A 17411-nucleotide genomic window follows, 5' to 3' on the forward strand; every position below is an offset into this window, starting at 1 on the left:
CTATTGGCCTATATCCCACAACAAAGTGCAAAACGCCTCATATTCACCACTCTTTGATAGAGTCAAGAAAAAAGACACCTGAGCTGATAGCAGAAAGGAATGTTGTTCTCACTGCTTTCACACACAGTCACTAGAACATCCACATTGAGATATGCTGCTACTTTACCCTTTTGCTCCTGGAATTACAAAGTGGAAGGACAGACGATTTTCTTTGCAATATGACAAGAGTACAGAACGCAGGCGCGCACGCACACACACACACACACGTTATCAAAACCTTCACTTGTCCCATATTATAGTATCAGACCAGCAGAATGGACCTGGTTCAAGTGGTTGTGATAATCCACAAAGATCCCGAGATGACTTGAGCAGATGGTTATCCTATAACCAATCCAGTCCTCTAATGAATGTAATAAAGCACATTTCACGGTAGGAAGCAATGGGAAATGGGAGGTGGGTTCAGAAAACAGGGGCTGCTGAGATTGTTTACCAGCTGAGTGACCCCAAGCAAATTACTTACTTAATCTCTTCTCCAGAGACCTGCCAAGGGGTGAAGCAATTCAGCAGCTAGCATTAGATCCAGCCTCCAGTACTCAAGGAAAGTTTGAATTCAAAGACTTAAAAAAAGTTCACAAACACCCGGTAGTCATTTGTAAACCACGCTCAGAAAACACTCAAAAGTTAGGCTAAAAATTCTGGAAACCAACAAAAGCAAACTTATTTAAAAGAATGGGCCAGGCATGGTGGCTCACGCCTGTAATCCCAGCACTTTCGGAGGCCGAGGTGGACTGATCACTTGAGGTCAGGAGTTCAAGACCAGCCTGGCCAACATGGCGAAACGCTGTCTCTACTAAAAATACAAAAATTAGCCAGGGCTGGTAATGGGCACCTGTAATCTCAGCTACTCAGGAGGCTGAGGCAGGAGAACTGCTTGAGCCATGGAGGCAGAGGTTGCAGAGAGCTGAGATCGTACCATTGCACTCCAGCCTAGGCGACAGAGTGAGACTCCATCTCCAAAAAAAAAAAACAATGGGCCTGTTGTAGTGGCTCACACCTGTAATCCCAGCTACGGGTGGCTGAGGTGGGAGGATCACTTGAGCCTGGGAGATCAAGGTTGCAGTGAACTGTGATCGCACCACTGCACTCCAGCCACTGCACTCTAGCCTGGGTGACAGAGGGAGCCTCAGTCTCAAAAAATAAAAATTAAAAAAAAATAGAAGGCGGTGGCCGGGTGTGGTAGCTCACACCTGTAATAGCAGCACTGTGGGAGGCCAAGGAAGGAGAATCACCTGAGGCCAGGACTTTGCGACCAGCTCGCAGCCTGGGCAACACAGCAAGACTTCACTCTGGTGCCAAGGCTAGATGTGATGCACTCTTGGTCACTGCTGCCTTGACCTGGGCTCAGGTGATCTACCCACTTCAACCTCCTGAATAGCTGGGACTACATGCACATGCCACCATACTCAGCTATTTTTATTTTTATAGAGACGGGGGTCTCACTATATTGCCCAGACTGGTCTCAAACTCCTGGGCTTAAGCAATCCTCCCGCCTCAGCTTCCCAAACTGTTCAGATTACAGGCATGAGCCACTCCCCAGGCTCTACAAAAAACGAGAAAAAAATATATATATATTTTTATATATATATAAAGAGAAAAAAAATATATATATATATATATATATATATGTTAAAAGGATGGAGGCCAGGCACAATGGCTCATGTCTGTAATCCCAGCACTTTAGGAGGCCAAGGCGGGTAGATCATCTGAGGTCAGGAGGTCGAGACCAGCCTGACCAACATGGAGAAACCCCATCTGTACTAAAAATACAAAATTAGCCAGGTGTGGCACATGCCTATAATCCCAGCTACTCTGGAGGCTGAGGCAGGAGAATCATTTGAACCTGGGAGGCGGAGGTTGTGGTGAGCTGAGATCACACCATTGCACTCCAGCCTGGGCAACAAGAGTGAAACTCTGTCTCAAAACAATAAAAAATAAATAAAAAATAAAAGGATGGTGAATTATAGGCTAAAATTTCCCATTGTTATTTTAAAAAATAGCCAAACACAGACTGAATCCCAAATCTATCAAAAGTAACATCAGCAGTCAATTCAGTGGCTCCATTTTATAAACCATATAGATGCAGTATGTTATAAACTAGGAAAAACAACCATGCTCAGGAAGAAAGAATGGTCCCTAGAAGAAAGACATGCATATGGATAAAGGCAAGGGCTGTAAAGGACTAGTTATGTTAGCTTCTTTTCAAACCCAAAATGGAGACTTCTTCAGCCAAGCTCAAATATTAGAAGTCTTGACTTTTTAACAGCACCAAGTTTCAAAACACAGGCATACAAGTTACAGTAGACAAACACATCCTGTTTGCACTTGACTTCCTATTTTGGGCTATCTGATCTCTTTCCACTGCTGTACCCTAGACCTTCAACAAATAGGTAACCTTTCATATCTGCTACCAACTGGTTCACTAGACAGTATTTCAGTGACAATAAAGTACATTATTATATGAGTCAGGTAAAAGATCTGCCTAACAAGCACCAAAAACCAATCATGAGTGTCCAAGACACTTTCTGGATTTCCCATGCTTTGCACTGACATCTGACTTAAGCAATAAAAACTTAACACAAATAGTGTTGAGATAAGGAAATTAACCCTGAAACAAAACTTGGAATATGAGGGCTGGAAAAAAGAGCAAGAAAAATTGAAAATGTTTTAATAATTTAACGTTAGCCCCTTTTCAAATGCAGAATGAACGGATTCCCAGAAGGGAGTGACTGAGACAAACGGCCCTTTGGTGAAAACTGCCTCAAATCCAACCGGCTACCAACTGGACAGTCTACTTTTCAGCATTGCAAAAGCCTTCAATTTTAGACACCTAAAGCCTCCACTTCAAGTGCAACTTTCCACTACTTTCAAAGATTTGGTGGTTTCCTAGGCCACATTCAGTTCTAGAAGTAAACACTGGGCAACAAATACCCCAGTTTAATGAACAAGTCATTTAGCCTCTTTGGATCTGTTTTCTAACCTGGAAAACAGGAAGGCTGAACTACACTCATCTCTAATGTTTTCTCCAGCTATAGAAAAAAATTGAGGATTCAATATTAACGGTTAGCAGAAGTTTCTGTGGCTTCCTGCATTATTTCTTTGGTCAAATAAGATGCCTCTGACATCCCACATCCCACACTGTGAATAAAATGCCCTGATCTACCTCCCCAGTACCCAAAGATCTTTTTTCCCTTTCCCTTTCACTTGAAACATGCATCGGAAAATTTCCCTCTTGAAAGCAATACACTGACAAATTTTAAGTACTGTTCTTTATACAAGGTCTTTTATTAAGATCTTAATATAATCACCAGTCAATTCCTACGCTGCTCATCCGATTCATGGAGGAACTCAAGCCACAAAAGGATGGAGAAAATCTGACCGGCAGCATGTGGCACACCCACACAGTGACTGCTAATGGGGAAAGAATGAGGCAAAATCTGGGTAAAAAAAAAGGAGTGGTAAAGAGAAGTTCAGTGAGTCCGTGCAAGGGAAAACACAGGTTAATGGAAAAGAAAGAAAAGGAAATGTGAAAGGAAGAAGAAAAGCAAAAAGGGGGGGAATCTATAAACCATGAGCAGAAACTTAAAAATCTGAAATTCTGTTCAGTTATTCATTCATTCACCCAATAGATATCGAATGCCCACTATGTGCAGGGAACTGAACTAGACACTAGGGGAAAGACAAAGGTCAACCAGACAGATCTGCTCAGTGAGGCCATGGTCTAGTAGGAGATAGGTATGTACACAAACAACTGTAACAGATGGCAGAAAGTGTAATGTGCCACAAATGAGACATAAAAGAGAATTCTCTGCTATGAGACTCAGGAAGAAGTGATTACTCCCAGTGAGGGATCAGACTAGGGGGCCTTCATGAGAAGAATGACATTCCAAGCCAAAAGCACAACAGAAACAAGGATACTCAAGTAGGAAATCAAGAACATACAAGAGCAGTGAGTAACTGGCAATAGTTAGTGATCCAGAGAGCCATGTCTAAATTGGATAGCTGGACTGGAGCCAGACTGAGTATTCAGAAACTGGCTTTAGTATCTGAATTTAAGTCTAGTGAAAGAGGAAGAGGACAGGGAGGAGTTGGTAGACTAGGAGCCAGAGGAAACTCAAAAACTTAACCCATAAAATTAAGATAATAAAATCAACACAAAATCAGTGAGAACAGATATGTAAAGTTCCTCCAAAGAGAGAATATCTTCCAAACCAAAAGCAAGAAGAGAACAAAAAGGCTTGGATGGACTATATGAATACATAGGTATTTAAACAAAGAATGTGACTACATCTAAGACTGATTAGCAAAGAAATCTGGAAAAATCTAGAAAAAACAAGGAGGGACATTTTGACTCCAAAACTGCCCAAGGCCGAGAAATACTAGAGGGAGGTGACACAACATCTTCTCTGCAGTGGAACAAGGTTATTTCATGAAGCTTAGATGGGAACAGCATATAGTAGCACATAGGGGTATGGGCTCTTAGAGGCAGAGGGACTTGGTTCAAATCTCAGTTCAGCATCTTATCAGCTTAAAGAGAGCCTTAGTTTCCTCATTTGTAAATTGAAGATAATTGTGCCTACTTTGCAGGAGGATCACTGGGAGAATAAAATGCCCTACTGTATGCAAAGTACTTAATACAATACCAGGTATTATGGGAAATAATCAATAATCTTTTTTGTAACTGTATTCTGCCCTAAAAGTCATTCTATCTTATAAATCCATGCTCACCAAGCAAGCTTAATATTATTAAATTTGATTGCCAGATCTCTTGATACTGAAAAGCAATTATCCTAACAAATTCCAGAATCCTCTTAACAGAAAAGGAATCCTTCATTCTAAAATAATAAATTGGCATTCCATTCTGAGCTCAATCACTCAAGTCTGAATACAATCCTGTCTTCAAGACTAATTATTTCCAGGCTCTCAACAAAATACATTTTCTGACCCAAGACTAGACTGACGACACAGTGACCAAAATCCTGAGGGGTCATCCTGAGAAGCTAGATTGGCATCACCCTGGCCAGCCCTACCTAATGCCACCTTCACTCTACAAGCTAACTTGTATAATACTTTCCCATACTTCTCCTCCACCTTCCTCTCATACCCTTTAATCACGCACTATAATGAAGTACTTTACCTTCCTCTCTAACCGTGTAGAGGTCAAATATCCCATCTTATCCATTTTTGCATTTTCCTCCATATCCCAATATAACTTGCATCAAAAGAACCACAATAAATATTTACTGTAAAACACAATTTTGCTTAACAACACAAGCCATTGCATTCCACCATTCCCACAAGCTGAGGCCTCTTTCTGATTTATTTTTCCCACATCAGATGGGTAATGCACTGACTTTGTAGTAACAAGGCTTGAGGGAAGCACATCTCATACATGTGCATGAAAATCCAATCATTACACTTATGAACAACAAAATAATCCCCTTTCTAATTTCCTGAACTCTTATTCTATCCTTTTCTTCCCCTCTCCTTCCTTCCCCTCCCCCACCTCTCCATTCCTAAACTGCCAGGTTATTATAGAAAAATAAGAAGACTTTATTTAACTGGGTTGCTAACAAATTCATACAGCTGGAGCTAAGCCATAACTGGGCTCTAAAAACCTTCCATTTATCTCTAGCTGATGTCCTGATAGGACTTTCCAAAGAACAGTGTCATGCAAGGTTTAGGAGCTTGGGGCCTGGGTCAGACAGAACTCACAGTCTTCTTTCTGTGTGACCTGTCAAGGTGATTAATTCCCTAAGCATCATTTTTCTCATCTGTAAAATGAAGTACCTAAATGAGGTCATTCACACAAATCCTTAACACTAGAACAGTGACCGGCTTAGAGTAGGTGCTTAGTAAATACCGATCCAACAGCTTTTAAAATCTTGCCTTCATACACATGCTCCTCTATGGAAGTTTGTACAAGGCAAACTCCTTGTGATCTTCCTTTTTCTTCAATTCCCAACTTCCCTAAGAAAGTAGCTGGTACGCCGGGCGCGGTGGCTCAAGCCTGTAATCCTAGCACTTTGGGAGGCTGAGACGGGCGGATCACGAGGTCAGGAGATCGAGACCATCCTGGCTAACACAGTGAAACCCCGTCTCTACTAAAACGTACAAAAAACTAGCCGGGCGAGGTGGCGGGTGCCTGTAGTCCCAGCTACTCGGGAGGCTGAGGCAGGAGAATGGCGTAAACCCGGGAGGCGGAGCTTGCAGTGAGCCGAGATCCGACCACTGCACTCCAGCCTGGGTGACAGAGCGAGACTCTGTCTCAAAAAAAAAAAAGAAAGTAGCTGGTACTCTGCCTTCACTTCTCCATCACATACTCATTCATAAACTCAATTTCATTCTGCAGAAAGCCCTTTCTCCATGGTCACCAATGATCTTCTAATGGATAAATGTGTGGCTCTTTCCTACGTCCTCAACCTTCATGATCTCCCTGCAGCCCCATACACCCACAACCTACCCATATTCTTCCTTATGAAGCTGTCCTCAAAGGGTTACCAAGAATTATGGACAGAAATATAACTTTAATTAAGCATTAGACCAAGTGCAGTGGCTCACCTGTAATCCCAGCACTTTGGGAGGCTGAGGTGGGTGGATCACCTGAGGTCAGGAGTTCAAGACCAGCCTGGCCAAAACGGTAAAAACCCATCTCTACTAAAAATACAAAATTAGCCGAGTGTGGTGGCACACACCTGTAGTCGCAGCTACTCAGGAGGCTGAGGCAGGAGAATCACTTGAACCCAGGAGACGGAGGTTGCAGTGAGCCAAGATCATGCCATTGCCCTCCAAGCCTGGGCGACAGAGCAAAACTCCATCTCAAAACAAAACAAAACAAAAAACACATTAATCAGGCTGGACTTTGACGCATTTCCTCGTAATCAAAAGTCACACAGCACTAGATACTGACCATTTGCATCCCTACTGTTTCTAAAGATAGGATCTCTGACTTTAGAAGCATAAGGCTTTTTTTTTTAAGAATTGCCTGACATATTTTTCAGATCCCAAATTCTGGTAAAACAGCTGATGTCAACCAGTTTGAAGACCCTCAGAGAGAAACGAAATCAGCATAATACAGGTTTTTCATCTCCTGGTCCCATTACGTCACCTTTCTCTCTCTGGTCAACCAACAATCTCCACACTCCAGCCCACTCCAAAATCCTTAAAATCCCTAGCTCCAAACTCCTCAGGGGGATGGATTTGCAGTTCTCTCTCATCTCCTCATTCTGCAGCCCTACAATTAAACCCCGTCTTGGGTATTGACTTACCACACATCAGGCAGCACACTTACTCCCAATATACTTGAATTCTCCTTATAGGCTCCTTTTCCCACATTGGCTCCCACTGCAGGCGCAGTAGCTTGACTTGCCTTTGACATCAATGACCACTCTTGCTCCCTTATTTTCCTTCCCTAGTTCCTCCTTGTGCTCCCTACATAGGCCCCAGGGCTCTGTACTCCTTACTCTTCCCTCTTCCTTTCCTTCTCTAGTGAATTTTACTTCCACTTTTTTCTTTTTTTTTGAAACGAAGTTTTGCCTTTTGCTCAGGCTGGAGTGCAGTGGCACGATCTCGGCTCACCACAACCTTCACCTCCCAGGTTCAAGTGATTCTCCTGCCTCAGCCTCCCCAGTAACTGGGATTACAGGCATGCACCACCACACCCAGCTAATTTTGTATTTTTAGTGGAGACAGGGTTTCTCCGTGTTGGTCAGGCCGGTCTCAAACTCCCAAACTCAGGTGATCTGTCTGCTTCGGCCTCCCAAAATGCTGGGGTTACAGGCGTGAGCCACCACGCCCAGCCTGGTTCTACTTTTTAAATGCATCCTGCAAGTATCCCGTTCTATGTCCACTGCCGTAACCTGCCCTATCTGCTATGATCCTTCTCAAGAAGGGAGACAAACACTTCCTTACTAGTCCCTTTTTTTGTGACTCTCTATTCTCTACAGAGTAGCCAGGGTATCCTTTTATTTAGAAAAAGAATCTCTGCTTGTCACTTTCTGTTTTAAGCCTTCAATGGTGTCCCACCACCTTTTTTTTTTTTTTTGAGACAGAGTTTTCACTCTTGTTATCCAGGCTGGAGTACAATGGTGCAATCTTGGCTCACTGCAACATCCACCTCCCGGATTCCAGCAATTCTCCTGCCTCAGCCTCCTGAGTGGCTGGGATTACAGGCATGAGCCACCATGCCTGGCTAAAATTTTTTGTATTTTTAGTAGAGACGGGATTTTACCACGTTGGCCAGGCTGTTCTTGAACTCCTGACCTCAGGTGATCCACCTGCCTCAGCCACCCAAAGTGCTAGGATTACAGGTGTGAGCCACCATGTCCAGCACCACCACACTTTTGAGTGAAGGCTAAACTCACTATCTAGCCCACAAAGTCCCCATGTGATGTGGGCTCTGCCTGCCTCTCCCACTTCACCTCATGCAGCTCTCCCTCTTCACTTACCTCGCTCTGTCCTTCAGTCACCTTCTTTCAATTCCTCAAAAATTATAAATTATTTATTGCCCCAGGGCCTACAAATTTGGGGTTCCTTTTCTGGCTGAAACATTCTCCCTAGCTCTTTTCACAAGACTGGCTCCTTCTCAGACTGCAGTTCACCTTCCCTATAACATAGCTGTCTGGCACACAGTAGGAGCTTACCCAGGTATTTGTGAAAGGAATAGATTTCATATTCTTCAGTCAGGTAACTCCCAAAAGTGAATATCTGGAATCAATCTCACCCTTCAGATTTCTAAATGCCTGCTAAACCTCCATACCTCAAATTTAGCATAGAAATGTCTCATTTCTAAATGCCTGCTAAACCTCCATACCTCAAATTTAGCATACTAGATATAAAACCAACCTTTCATCTTTTCCCAAACCAGTTTCTCCAGTTTTCTGAAATTAATGAGCAATATGACCCACAGTTTGCACTTCAGAACAATAAATTTCCCTTTCATTTGCTTCACCTGTCCAAAATTCCAATCACCTTTAAAACTAAATTCAAGGCCGGGCGCGGTGGCTCAAGCCTGTAATCCCAGCACTTTGGGAGGCCGAGACAGGCGGATCACAAGGTCAGGAGATCGAGACCATCCTGGCTAACATGGTGAAACCCCGTCTCTACTAAAATACAAAAAACTAGCCGGGCGAGATGGCGGGCGCCTGTAGTCCCAGCTACTCGGGAGGCTGAGGCAGGAGAATGGTGTGAACCCGGGAGACGGAGCTTGCAGTGAGCTGAGATCCGGCCACTTCAGCCTGGGCAACAGAGCGAGACTCCAACTCAAAAAAAAAAAAAAAAAAAACTAAATTCAAATATCACTTCATTCATTCATGCATTCAACCACTTACTCATTCAACAAGTACTTACTGAGTGCCTTTTATGAAGCAGACACTATGTTAGATACTCAAAAGCAAAGCAGATATATTTTTGTCTATTATACATCAAACAATCATATAAATATTGAATTATGAACTAAAAAAAAGCAATGAAGGAAAAATGCCAGCAACTATGAGAAAAAAATGAGAGGCATCAAGAAACACTGTTCTAATGATGGGCTGATTTAATGAAATATAATTTACCCTAGGCAGACTGCAAGGAAGAGCATACTAGACAGATGATTCAAACAAGTCCTAGAAGCAGGAGAGATAAGATCTATCTCAACGTACATACCATCTTGCCTTACGTATTATACCTATCTGTCCCCCGCACCACACTCATTTTACTGATAGCTACCTGAAAGAAAGGACATAGAGTGTCTCTTATGTGCTAACACAACACCCCCAGGAGATACTGAGTCACTGGTTTGGTACCTAGGAGCTCATGCTTGTAAAAAGCTCCCAGATGACTCTATATGCAGCCAAATTTGTAAATCATATGCCCAAACTACCCATTTAATAAACACGTATTGATTATTCTCTCATGAAAAATCTCTAAGGTCAGTGTGGTAAACTGTATCTAAACTTGGTGGTAGGCCGGGGGCGGTGACTCACGCCTGTAATCCCAGAACTTTGGGAGGCCAAGGTGGGCAGATCATGAGGTCAGGAGTTCAAGACCAGTCTGACCAACATGGTAAAACCCCATATCTAATAAAAATACAGAAGTTAGCCAGGCGTGGTGGCACGCAACTGTAATCCCAGCTACTCAGGAGGCTGTGGCGAGAGAATCACTTGAAACCAGGAGGCAGAGGTTGCAGTGAGCTGAGATCGCACCACTGCACTCCAACCTGGATGACAGAGCGAGACTCTGTTTCAAAAAATAAAATAAAATAAAATTGGTAGTAATAATCCAAACCACACTCCAAGCTCTTTTGCAATGTGATTTTTACCCTCTATCCTTTAGAGGTGAAGTCAATGTCCCCTCCTCTTGTATCTGGTCAAAAGTGATGATGTATGACTGCCAGGCCTAGGTCTTAAGAGATCCTGCAGCTTCGGTTATGACCCAGCCACCGTGAAAAGGAGCTCGAGCTAGAATTTTTTTTTTTTTTTTTTTTTTTTGACGGTCTCACTCTGTCGCTCAGGTTGGAGTGCAAGGGCACAATCTTGGCTCACTGCAACCTCTGCCTCCCGGGTTCAAGCGACTCTCCTGCCTCAGCCTCCCAAGCAGGTGGGATTACAGGTGCCCGCCACCACGCCTAGCTAATTTTTGTATTTTTAGTAGAGACGGGGTTTCACCATGTTGGTCAGGCTGGTCTGGAACTCCTGACCTCAGGTGATCCACCCACCTCGGCCTCCCAAAGTGCTGAGATTACAGGCATGAGCCACCGTGCCTGGCCATTCTATATAGATTTATGAGTCATGAGAGACCAAGAAAAAGAACTCACAGAGAACCAGGATATCCCAGCCAACAGCTAGCTCCAAAGGTATAGACATGTGCAGCCATCTTGGATCCTGCAGCTCAATCAGCATCATATGGGGCAAAAAAAAATATGTCCTCCTTTCCTGAATTACTAACCCACAAAATCATAGGCAATAAAATGGTTGTCATGTTATGCCACCAAAAATCTTCGGGTAATTTGTCACACAATAGACAACTGAAACAGTCAGAAATTCAACACTCTCTTGAGCAGTCATTCAAACATTTCCCCACTTTGATGATCAAAAAACTCTTTCTCGTACTCATCAAAATTGCTCCTCCTTCAATTTAAGACCATTTCCTCTTAAATCTTTGAAGTTCATGAAGAATAATTAATAAAAATCCCCCTGGCAAAAACTATTCTTGTATTTGAAGATGATAATCAAGCTCTCCCTTAGCTTTTCCTTCTCCAGGCTAAAATCTTTCCCCCCTTTTTTAAACTTAAAATGATAAGACCTATTTTTCAACCTTTTAATCATTTTAATTATCCTCTCAAGTATGAGGGGACCAAAATTGAATGCCACATGCCAGTATCTAACAGAGATTATTTCCTAGCTCTAATGGTTCATCTTTCTATAATGGAATTTCTCATAGTCCCAAATATGGCATGTTAGCACTCCAAAAGTTGTGAAGTGATCTACAAAGTTAATTACTTATTATAACTATAAAAGGTTTTCTGCTCTTAACACTCAGCTTACTCCATTTTGGGATGACTGCTTTCACTCACCAGCCTGGTTTGACGCTCCATTAGGGCAGCAGGTTTTCACAACTTCCAGATATTTGAAGTATAATAGAAAAACTTGAGAGGTTGGAGTGGGCACACCATTAATTTCAATCAAGGTCTCTAACCACAACTAGGGCCTTCCCATAGGTCAGGCAGGTTCTGAGCACCTCCTCCTCCTACCTTGATGATAAAGTGGCCTTGTAAAAGGCAAGACCGTTAGCACTTGCCTATTGAGCAAAAGCACCATTTCTGTGGAACCTGATAGAGTATATTTAACTACTATATTAAGAGACAAACCAGTTGCTTAATGCAGTGTAAGAACCATGTTTTCTCTCTGAGTCTTACCTGAAAGTAAGTATGCTTTGGTATCAGACTAGCTTTATAATCACTGGTAAAATAGGGATAATAAATAAAGCCTACCCAACACAAATAAAACCATATGAGGGAAATAATTTTGTAAAACACCATGAAAATGTTGTAATATTGCCAGACTAGATCTCAGCAAGCCCTTTAAATCTTCAAATTAACTTTGAATGATTACTTGACGGTTGCAGGTAACATACAAAGTAAGCAGCCATGGGCTCATGTTCATCAAATAGGAATAAAAAACCACGCCATCTAACAAAAAAGCTTATGGATTTTCTAATATTGCAAAGAATAACGGTTTGACCCTGGAGATCCAGGTCAGCCACTCTCTCTGATGGTGCCAAGTTCTAGTCCAGGGATACCAAGTTCAGTCAAGGAACTCAACAGTCTAGTGGAAGAGACAGACAGTGCTGTCAGAAAAGACAGAGAAGTCAGAGAAGACGCATATATGAACTAAGTGTCCTGAGGGATGAGTATCTTGCCAGTTGGAGAAGGGAGAGTCCACTGGGAAAAGGCAGAGTCCTAAAAGACATGGTATATCCAAGGAATGTTAAAATGAGAAGTTCAGTGAAGCTAGAGAGGAGAGAAAGGGCCAGGGGAGAGGGAGATAAGATGGTTAACAGCAACATGTAGGAAAGAATCCAGCTGTTAAAGGTTTTAGAAGTCAAGCTAAGTGGAAAACAGGGAACAAATGGCACCTTAAATGAAAAGATTAGATGTTGACTTTTAAAAGATAACTTAGGCAATAATATGGAGAAGATAGGAGCAAGGAAAGACTCATGGTGGAGTGGCCATTTGATAAAGGTCTGAACTAGGAGTTACAAACTCAAATTCCTAGAGGCAATGCAGGCAAAATGCTAAGTCTTCAGTGTGTAAGATGTCAGAAGATGGTGGTATCTGTAATGTTTGAAGAGTACAGGCCCTCTCTCTGATGGTGCCTAAAAGTATTCACACACAAAATTTTAAGCCCTTAGGCTGACTGACAGATTTTTGAGATGGAGTCTCCTTCTGTGCCTAGGCTGGAGTTCAGCAGCACAATCTCGGCTCACTGAAACCTCCGCCTCCTGGGTTCAAGCAATTCTCTTTCCTCAGCCTCCCGAGTAGCTGGTACCACAAGCACTGGCCACCATGCCTGGCATGCTTTTTTTTTTTTTTTAAATAGCGACAGGGTTTCACCATGTTGGCCAGGATGGTCTCAAACTCTCTCTCCTTTTTAGTTTTTTTTTTTTTTTTTTTGATATAGAGTCTCACTGTTGCCCAGGCTGGAGTGCAGTGGTGTGATCCTCACTCACTGCAACCTCCACCTCCTGGGTTCAAGCGATTCTCCTGCTTCAGCATCCTGAGTAGCTGGGATTACAGGCACGTACCACCACGCCCAGCTAATTTTTTGTTGTTAGTAGAGATGGGTTTTCACCACGTTTGCCAGGCTAGTCTCAAACTCCTGACCTCAGGTGATTCACCCACCTCGGCCTCCCAAAGTGCTGTGATTACAGGTATGAGCCACCACACCCAGCCTGATTTTAATTGTCCAGTTTTGACCTCTAATAAATTAAGGCAATGACAGTGTGAATGAAGAAAAGCCACACATCAAACAGTACTCCAATAAAATCAACAGGGTTTAGCACATTTAAAGATGTGAAACTAAAAAGAATGAATAGGGCCGGGCGCAGTAGCTCATGCCTGTAATCCCAGCACTTTGGGAGGCCAAGGCAGGTGGATCACAAGGTCAAGAGATCAAGTCCATCCTGGCCAACATGGTGAAACCCTTTCTCTACTAAAAACACAAAAATTAGCTGGGCGTGGTGGCACATGACTGTAGTCCCAGCTACTCAGGAGGCTAAGGCAGGAGAATCACTTGAACCCGGGAAGCAGAGGTTGCAGTGAGCTGAGATCGTGCCACTACACTGCAGCCTGGGCGACAGAGCAAGACTCTGTCTCGGGGGGAAAAAAAAGAGTTGATAAGAGGACTGGAGTTGAGAAAGTACAGTACAGGCTCTTGCTCATTCTACCCTTACTAAGAACCTACTATGTACAACGTACCACGGATATAATTCTAACAAAGCAGACTCTGATTCTCAATACATACTATGATTGGAATAAATACCAGGTTCTCCTGAGTACTCACCTAGCCCTGGTAAGTAAGAAGAGGCTTTGTGGAAGAGGTGACCTCTAGGCTGAAACCAGCTGGCCAGATTAAGCTTGGGGAAGGTGTGTAAAAGAAGGCTTGTATGTACTAAGGTCTGAGGTGAAAGAGAACATGGGCAATTTGTTGGAATTATAAGGAGCAGAAACGTAATTTTGAAGGTGACGACCACCTAGAGATATCATAGTCTGATTAGGTGAAGGGCTCAAAAGTTTGGAGACGAAAAGCAGGAAGGAGACAGGGTAGCAGCCTAGTAGAATTAGAGATGAGGAGGTTCTTCCTATTAATTCAGAAGGGAATACAGGAACAAACTCACTGGTAAAACAGTGTTCTCTACAACTCAATATTTAGTTATTAGGAAGGCAACCAAATGCCTTCGCTTCTTTTCCTTTAACAATGGTTTAGTTTGACTAAAGTGTTTCTCACAAGACACACACACAAAAAAAACAAAATACAAGAGCAAATGATGGATAAAGCTGTAAACCTAACGTTTTACTTTTCTAAGATTTATATAATCAATGGTTTAATTGGACCTAATGCCACATCCAGAACCCAAATGAAAGAAAACTTCTGGCCAGGTGCAGTGGCTCACGCCTGTAATTCCAGCACTTTGGGAGGCTGAGGAGGGTGGATCACCTGAGCTCGGGAGTTCGAGACCAGCCTGACTAACACAGCGAAAGCCTGTCTCTACTAAAAATACAAAATTAGCTGGGTGTGGTGGCGCACACCTATAATCCCAGCTACTTGGGAGGCTGAGGAAAGAGAATCACAACCCAGGAGGTGGAGGTTGCAGTGAGCTGAGATGGCGCCATTGCACTCCAGCTTGGGCAACAAGAGTGAAACTGTATCAAAAAAAAAAAAACTGACTCACTTCTGAAGACAGGATTTTCCCAGTTTCTAATGCAGCTTCATCTAGCTAATGAAATTTAAGAAAACAGTCTGAGGTTACCTGATTTTGCCAGTTTCAAAACATTGCGACGAGAGAAAGCAAGCTGTCTCTAGTTCCTGTGGCTGAGGTCGTTGGAGCCATGTTCAGATGAGATCATCTCAGGAACCAAGAGTAGCGGCTTTCATGCAAAGTGAATGGTGCCGCCTGGGGATGTATCTTTGGTAAGCAAGATTGCAACAGAGCAGGGAGTTTACTCAGGACAGTGCTGACTCATGCTGGGCAAAACTTGTATTTCCCAAACAACTCAGCCTGAACCAACTGCAATCAACTGCAACCTAGGAAAGAAGAGGCACCCCACTGATTGTTTTAAATCAAGTGCTGATTACTGGGGGCAGGTAAACCTCATTCCCCCACTGCTGGTAACTTGGCCACCTCCAGAGCCCTTACCCAAAAAGTTCCAGTGGCCAGTTTCTAAAATTCCATCTGAGAACAGGCTGGGGCTGGGGTCAGCAAGATTACTGAACATAGCAGGTTCACAGCTCTGAAGATTTCCCCAGGAGGCTGATAAAGAAGTCACTTTGCATTTACAAATTAGAACATCTGGGTCAGTGGACTCAGGGAACTTGCCCAGTCATCATTAGCCAGTCAAATCATTAGGGTGAATTTTTGTCAGTTCTACCCAGGCTCATTGTTCTTTTTTCCCCACTAGGCCTCCTCCGACCTCTCTATTTCTTTAGACAACTCAAGTTCTCTCATTAAGATAGACACACTGGAATTTTTTTTTTTTAATCAGCTGCCACATTCTCTATGCTAAAGCCAAATCATCCACCATCACACCTACTGGATGCATAGGGAATATAGAAGTCTATGAAAATCACCTTAACACTTGCTCTGAAAAGAGAAATCCCTAAATTTATGTCAATTCTCATTTATTATAGCCTGCTTATTAAAAAAAAATCAATTCTAGAATGACTGGCTCATCATCAGCTATTAATTATTGAATTTGCCCTGACAGGCTAGAATTGACATTGGTGTTATACAAAAAAAAAAAAAAAAAGACAAAGTCTTTCCTTTCTTTGTGCTTTAATTTGACAAGAGAGAAACTAAAGTTCCTATTAGATCCTTCTGTTTCCTGCTTAAAATGTATGACAGTTCCCCATGACCATCAGCTATTTCTTGGCAGGGCATTTGAGGCCTCTGCACGTAGCTTCGTTCATCCTTTAAGGTAGGTCTCACACGGCATGAACTCTGGATGTAGCTGCCAACTCAGCTTGTCATTCAATAATGTTAGGTTAATTAAAATGTACGTGCAGACAGAATTTGGGTTTAAAAACTGTACTACTTAATTCTATTCCTTTTCAAGGGGCTAGTTTTAAAAAGTTATTTATCCAACTCACTTAATTCTCCTTAATTACATTATTCCAGAAGGATAGCCACGCTGAGCTTTTATAAGGTATTATAAAATGTTTCCTGTTTTATTCCCTTCCCTTCAGTGTTTTCCTTTCAGAAAACGGCTTTGTTTAAAGAAGTTTCCTTATAGTACATGTTAATTAGTCCTTTCCAAATGATAAACACATCTTTATAGAAGCTGACAACCATTATCTCTTCAGCCACACTTTAAAAAAATATTTCTGCAGTTGATGATAAGTTACAAATTCTAGTATGAAACAACTCTCAAGGTAAAGACAAACATAGAACCTCCTTCAGGAAAAAAAAATGATTAGAAAAGCTCCTGATCCGTTCTGTATTTGTGAACTTTAAATAAAAAAGAGGGCTGGGCATGGTGGTTCACACCTATAATTGCAGCACTTTGGGAGGAAAAGGTGGGCGGATCATCTGAGGTTGGGAGTTCAAGACCAGCCTGACCAACATGGAGAAACCCCCACCTCTACTAAAAATACAGAATTAGCCGGGTGTGGTGGCACATGCCTGTAATCCCAGCTACTTGGGAGGCTGAGGCAGGAGAATTGCTTGAACCCAGGAGGCAGAGTTTGAGGAAGGAAGGAAGGAAGGAAGGAAGGAAGGAAGGAAGGAAGGAAGGAAGGAAGGAAGGAAGGAAGGGAGAAAATCCAGACAGTACTATGCCCAGGAGACAGATACAAACTATATGAAGGGCAGCCTGAAGGCCAAAGGCATGGAACTCCTAACTTGACTAAGAGAAACACCACTGAGCAAGTGAGCAGAGCTGCTGCAGCTTATCATTCCCCTCTTTGGGATTCTGACACAGTTTTAACCAACTTCCCCAAATTATGGCCACACTCCAGCCTAGTTCCTCCTTTTAAACTGGAAAGGTTGAGGATTACATTTTAGAGCTTAAAAAGGTACTCATTTGAACTAGTGGTTTCAGGCACTTGAGGTTTTATGAGGTTATCTGAAAATTATGAGAATATGAGGCTATG

General features: G+C 42.7%; 1 protein-coding gene and 1 non-coding gene across 7 annotated transcripts in view; both read right to left on the minus strand.

Moving 5' to 3' along the window:
* Positions 1-17411, minus strand: part of RFFL (ring finger and FYVE like domain containing E3 ubiquitin protein ligase) — an 82076-nt gene that overhangs the window by 38810 nt on the left and 25855 nt on the right. Inside the window, exon 1 of one of the 6 annotated variants that reach the window (XM_023192867.1) lies at positions 15073-16855. The exons of 4 other annotated variants lie outside the window; for them this stretch is intronic. The gene's annotated coding sequence lies outside the window, so the exon portion shown is untranslated. Of the gene's footprint in view, positions 1-15072; positions 16856-17411 lie in introns of those variants that run through there. One more of the 6 variants, XM_023192870.2, reaches the window with a different exon arrangement.
* Positions 5389-5495, minus strand: LOC111526885. The gene has a single exon (XR_002726518.1). It is a non-coding gene; the product is annotated as a small nucleolar RNA U13 (small nucleolar RNA).

Source organism: Piliocolobus tephrosceles, chromosome 16 (assembly GCF_002776525.5).
Source record: "Piliocolobus tephrosceles isolate RC106 chromosome 16, ASM277652v3, whole genome shotgun sequence".
Taxonomy (NCBI): domain Eukaryota; kingdom Metazoa; phylum Chordata; class Mammalia; order Primates; family Cercopithecidae; genus Piliocolobus; species Piliocolobus tephrosceles.